Below are 6,823 nucleotides of genomic sequence, written 5' to 3' on the forward strand. Positions count from 1 at the left end.
CATAAAATGTATTCCCTTTACCTTTAACCAAATCATCCTTTCTAATGAAGACTCTTACTTCCTCCTCTACCCCCCTTTCTCCTCATCTTCCAAACCAACTGAGCACATTTAAAAGGCCTGGGGTTCATTAATTTTAAGTGTTCAATAAATTAGTGGAAATAATCAAAAGGCCTGATTCTTTCTGATAATGGCAATTTGATGTCTGTATAAACCAGTAGATTAAGCTGGGAGCATATGCTTCTTTGCCAAGTGAGGCTGCTATAATTAAATAGTGAATGCATCTACAAGGTGCTCTCACGCCTGATTAATTAGTAATCAGGTGCTCAGTCTTCAACAACACCTTGTCTCTCATTGGTTAATTACATCTTTACCTTGTCAGAAGTCATGGGAACCAGGACCTAACATTTATGGAGGTGCCAGGGTTACTGGAGCAAGGCCAGGCAGAAGACCCAGGTCAGTTTATACCTGTCCACCCCTGTAACATCAAACCTTTCCCTCCACTAGAGCATGAAATAGGGATACAACTGCTTTCAAATTCTTATGTGTGGGCTTTTGAACATTAAAGCCAAGGAAAAATCAATGAAGTCCCAGGGGCAGAGAGATCCATAGTGAGGCTGTCTGAGGTCCCTACCATATTATCTTCAACTCTCACTCTCCTTTTTTTCATTGTTTCCATTTTAAATAGTTCTATTTAAATGTAAACGTGTTAGGTGTCTACGTTTTCATGTGTATATACATAACATGTAATGTTATATATGTATATGTAACATTGTATATATATAATATATGTATTGTTATATATACATACACATATATATATACATATATATGTATAATGCGTTTCTAAGATTATATTACTTTGTCTTTCAAATGTCTCTTTCATACCCTAAGCTTATTTTTATCTACAAGTGTTTATTGTACTCTCCTCATGGAATGCTTAGACCACTTTTCTAGACCCACTCAGATTCCATTAGTCTTTCAGGGTCTAGGTCAAGTTCCATCTTCTTCATGAAGCCTCCCTCAAGTAGAAGACAGGAAAGTATAGTCAGCACTCAAAAGACCTGTGTTATAATCCCAACCTTATTAATTACTGTGTGACCTTGGACAAGTCACTTAACCACTGCTCTAGAACAGTTTCCTCCTTTATATTATAGACATATTAATAATGTCTATATTTTTATGTCATAGTTTTATATGCATGAAATTTCCTCGAAAACTATAATCATTATACAAATATAGATTACTCAGATCAAAATTATATATGTATATACCCACACCTATACTGATATGTATGTATAATATCTTTCTCAAAATAACTCAAAGTTCTTTACAAACATTAAGTAATTCTTAATGCCTTTCAGAGAGGAGAGAATGTACGAATGAGGGGAAAAAATGTTCTTTTCTTGAAATGAAAAAATGAAAAAAAATTAAAAGAGAAATGGAGATATTTATAAAGGTCCTTTGAGAGGAGTGATAGCATAAAACTTAATCCAGTGATCTTTCCAATAGATCATCCTTTCAGATGATCATCTGTCTCATCATGTGAGCCAAGTTCCAATAGAAAGCTGCCTGGTCATTACTCCCATCTCTGCCATGTTCCTTTGTGTAGCTATTGTGACTCTCCTCATCTGGGTGGATATAATACTTTCCTTAGCCCTTTTTAGATGCATTAAACGTCACCCAGATCCCAAAGAGACCTGTTCACCAACTTGATCATTGTAAAACTACTATGACAGCAAGCTGACCCTCACATCCCATTTCTTCTACACAATCTGAAAAGCCAATGTGATTCTGAAAGATTAAAGGGAAGAGGAATAGAGTAAAAAGGAAGAGAATTCTGACTTCTTGTATCTCTTCCATTTCTTCTTCTGAAAGCCAGTTATGGAGTTGGAGAATAGGTCATTAAAATGCCCATTATTCCTAGCCACTTTTTCTTAAAGCGAATACCTCAAATCCCATCAGTGGCCAAGAACCAAGCAAATGCCAAAAATAGGAGTCCCAAGAAATCTTCCTGCATAACCACAGGAAAGTCTGGTGGCCACTGGAATCACATGCTTTTGCAAGCAACTCAATCAGCTCAACTAAGATTTAGAAAGAGCTTTGAATCTACAAATAATGTATACCCTTTATAATTCGGGAAAAGAATGAAAATCAGGGGCTAGAGGTACTGACTACAGGGGGAAAGTTTAAAAGATTATATGTGCTTTGTGATATATATGTATATATATATATGTATATATATATGTATATATATATATATATGTTTTCTTAGTGCTTGTGATTTCTGATTTTGTATTTGTAATGCGAGAACGGTTAATCTACCTTGTTTATAAAAAGAGCCCCAATGTGGTTGATCCATCCTAGAGACTGTAAGAAGATCTATTCCTTGAAAAATAAAAGGAAATCTCTGTGCCAAGTAGGGACCTAACTGCTCTCAGGAGATCTATATAAACTAAGCCTAAGGTAAACATAGACTTCCAGGATGTTGTGGATTTGGAATGGGAAGGAAACATGTGTAGGTAAAATGACTACATGGTTCTCCTTAGGAAAGTGAAAAAAGGAAATATTTCTATGTCCCTTCAGTTTAAGTCCCATCCTGCCATTTTGGAAGAAGTGAATACCTTTCCATGGAAAAAAATAAGGGAGCAAAGGGGCACATTTCTTTAGACATAGTGACAAAAATTCAGAACTTCAGGCTCCAGTCTCAGCACTCCCACTTATTACATGTATTACCATAATCAAATCACTTCCCATCTCTGGATCCCAGTTTCCTTACTGTAAAATAAGGAGGTTGCACTGAATATTCTCTAAAGCACCCTTCAACTCTAAAATTCTATGATTTTGTGATTGAATTTAAATATAAACACAAATTGTAAGATCTTGGGCTCACAGGACCATTGCATTTAGAGCTAAAATACCTTAGAAGTCATTTAGTACAATATCATCATTTTATAGATGAAGAAACTGAGGCCTCCTAAAATAAAGGTACTTTTTTAAAGTCCCACTGGGTCTAAGTGTCAGAGCCAGGATTCTAACCTATATTCTCTGAATCCAAATCCAGTGCTCAAAGGAAAACTATTTCCCCTTTATAGGTATGTCCTTCTAACTTTGACATAGTGATTTCTACTATTTAACTGTAAAGTACTCCCCCTTCCATATGTCAATAGTTTGGCTACTAAAAAAAGCAGATAAATAACTTTAGTGTAAGGAAAAATTATGAAATCAATTTGTGAAGAAACAGTTTCTCACATAAAATGAAGAGAGACATACCAATTGAAATATATAGGAATGCAAACATTTCCCCAATAAACACATGGTCAAATGATGTGAATAAGCACCTCCCCAAAAGATATGAAGATTTTATAAAGACCCCTTTGAGAGGAGTGATAACATAAAACAATCCAGTGCATACCGTTTGACCCAGCAATAGCACTTCTAGGGCTGTATACCCCCAAAAATCATGAAAACAGGGAAAGGACCCACATGTACAAAAATATTTATAGCAGCTCTTTTGGTGGTGGCAAAGAATTGGAAATTGAGGGGATGCCCATCAACTGGGGAATGGCTGAACAAGTTGTGATATAGGAATGTAATGGAATACTATTGTGCTATAAGAAATGATGAACAGGAGAACTTCAGAAAAACCTGGAAAGACTTGTATGAACTGATGCTGAGTGAAGTGAGCAGACCAGGAGAACATTGTACACAGTAATAGTCACATTATAGGATGACTAACTTTGACAGACTTATCTCTTCTTAGCAATGCAAGGATGTAAGACAATTCCAAAAGACTCATGATGGAAAATGCTGTCTACATCAGGAAAAAGAACTATGGAGTATGAATGCAGATCAAAGCATATTATTTGTTCTCTCTCTCTCTCTCTCTCTCTCTCTCTCTCTCTCTCTCTCTCTCTTTCTGTTTCTTCTTTCTCATGGTTTCTCCCATTAGTTCTAATTCTTCTTTACAATGTGGCTATTGTGAAAATAGGTTTAATATGAATGTATATGTTGAGCCTATAGCAATTTACATGCCATCTTGGGGTGGGGAGAGGAGAGAGATGGGGAGAAAATTTGGAATTCAAAATCTTATGGAAGTGAATGCCAAAAACTAAAAATAAATGAATAATTTAAAAAAAAATCCTTAATACAGTGATTTTTCCAATAGATCATCCTTTCAGATGATAGTCTATCTAGTAATGTAAAGTAAGTTCCAAATAGCAAGCTGATCCTCACATCCTGGATTCAGAACCAGGAGAACATTGTACACAGTAATATCAATGTTCTAAGAATGATCAACTGTGAAAGACTTAGCTAGTCTGATTAAGATCATGAAAAGGCAATTCTGAAAGGATGCATGATGAAAAATGCTATACACCTTCAGAGAAAGAGAACTGATAAACTATAAATACAGATTGAAGCATACTGTTTTTACTTTCTTTATTTTTCTTGTTTTTATTTTTGCCTGTTTTCTTTCACAACATGACATATGGAAATATGTTTTGCATGACTTTATGTGTATAATCAATATCAAATCAGTTCCCTTCTCAAGAAGGGAATGGGAAGGAGAGAATGAGGAATTCAAAATTAAGAAAAAAGAATGAAAAGAATTTACATGCAATTGTGAAATATTTAATGAAATAAATAAAATATTTTTCAAAAAAGAATAGAAACCTTTTTTAAAAAACAAAAAGACTACAATTACAAAAAAAAAGCAACTTTGAAAGATTTGAGAACTCTGATCAAAGCAATTACCAAACATGACTGCAAAGGGCTGAGGATGAAGCATGCTTTTCACTTGACAGACAGGTGATTGGCCAGAGACGAAGAATGATACAAACATTTTCAGACAGGACCAAGGTATGAATTGGTTTTATTTTATGATACTTATTTGTTACAAGTCAGTTTTTTTTTTTTATTTTGTCAAGGGGAGGAGGATTCGTAAAAGAAAAGAATACCAATTAAGCATTTAAAAGAATGCATAAAGGAGAATTGGAAATTCAGGGGAAGATACAGATTATCAAGATAGCTTTGAAACACTTGTTGAATGTATTATATGCTTTCAAAAAAGGAAATAAGCTGAATATCATGGAGCTTCATGGTTTCATAAGCAATTTTCTTTTTCTCTTTTGTATATATGGTAATATTCATGTTTGTCAACTTCAAAATATTTTTTTAAATGAAAAAACACTTTAAAAGACTTTCCAAGCATGATTTTCATATAATTCTGTGATTCTCAGGCACAATCCAGCCTTCTCTTCTCTCTTTTAATTCTAGGGAAAGAGGTGGAAGACACAGATAGCAATGATAGTGAAATGCCTGAACCCAGCCTATAAGTCGGTGCCAACTCCATCAACTCTGATCACAAGTCTCTATCTGACTCCATCCAATTAGTTTCTTCAGGAAGTCAATAATAAATATTAATAACATTTGCTTATAGGCTTAGACTACTTTTCTCTTTTTCAACATATTGTTATTTATTTTCTTAACTATTTCCCAATTACATGTAAAAAATTAACATTCATTTTTTTAAAAAAATTTGAGTTCCTAATTCTCTTTCTTCCTCCCCTTCAGTATGCCTTGAGAAGGCAAGTAATGTATTGATTATACTTGTAAAGTTAGACTACTTTTCTTGTCCTACCCTCTCTCTGCCTTACACTTGGGGTTGGCTAGAATGGATAGGTTGTCCCTGTAGAAAGTAAAGACTACGGGTGGGGTAAAGACTAGAGATGAAGAAAAGGAACTCTGCTGGGTTTTGTGATTTAAGATTCATTCAAAACCAACAGTTTGCCCATAAACACAAGTTGTAATCACTAAGCAATCAGAGTAGGAAACATTAAGGTATGGAGCACTGGAGTGGAATGAACTCATTACTCCCTTATTGTCAGGAAGTGGAATAAAAATGAAAACTGTTAATAAGAAGTTCATCAATCAATATACATTTTATGTTATATATTGAATTTGTTATATACTAAGGGGAAAAGCAAGCTACACATAATAGAGTTTTAGGTTATTATTTGTATTTTTGACAAAAAGTATTTTTATTAATCTGTTCTTCCCACTACTTTTTCCCCAAAATTTATATTTAAAAAATCCCTCAGTATTTGTTTTCACAGTCCAGCAAAACAGATCCTCACATTAACCAGGTCCAAAAATGAATGTCTCTTTCTACATTTTAAATTCATCACCTCCCTGTCAGAAGGTGTGTGTCCTATTTCATCTTAATCCTTCTGGACTTCAGGTTTATCATTGAGTTGACCATAGGTACAAAGTCTTTCAAGGTTGTTTTGTTCTCCATTTTTTATCAGTGTATTAATTGCTCAACTACTTCTGCTCACTTGACTCTGTATCATAGCAGGAGTAGGCAAACAAACCACAGTAAATGAATATCACAGAATGTTATCATGCCATAATAAATAATGAAATGGACAATTTCAGAATAAACTGGGAAAACCTTTATGACCTGATGCAATTGATATACATACAATATGGAAATCATGACCTCATGTAGGAAGTAGTCTGCTCAAGACTGCTTTCCATTTGGCACTTTCCAGAAAAGAACTCTTAAGGATTGTTTTCCCAAGTTATGCAGTCCCTGGCAGGATGGAGACTGTTTCAAGGGTAGCTAGCAGCCACGACATCTATCTTCTCCATTTCACTTTGTACCACACCTTGACATTAATGTATATACATTGACTCTTGAGATGTGGGGTGTTGCTTCCCCTCTTTTAGTTATAGCTGGAGTGTTTCAATGCCAAGGGTACTCTTGAACTAAGGGGAAGCAAAGGTCCTCATTTACAAGGATCTTATAAATGGAGAAAAATAT

At 34.7% G+C, this 6,823-nt stretch overlaps 1 protein-coding gene across 1 annotated transcript in view; it reads right to left on the reverse strand.

Moving 5' to 3' along the window:
* The window catches only part of PKHD1 (PKHD1, fibrocystin/polyductin), a 492,125-nt gene that overhangs the window by 110,499 nt on the left and 374,803 nt on the right, over window positions 1–6,823 (reverse strand). The gene's annotated exons all lie outside the window — the stretch shown is intronic.

Source organism: Vombatus ursinus, unplaced genomic scaffold (genome assembly GCF_900497805.2).
Source record: "Vombatus ursinus unplaced genomic scaffold, bare-nosed wombat genome assembly UNPS02004698.1, whole genome shotgun sequence".
Classification (NCBI taxonomy): domain Eukaryota; kingdom Metazoa; phylum Chordata; class Mammalia; order Diprotodontia; family Vombatidae; genus Vombatus; species Vombatus ursinus.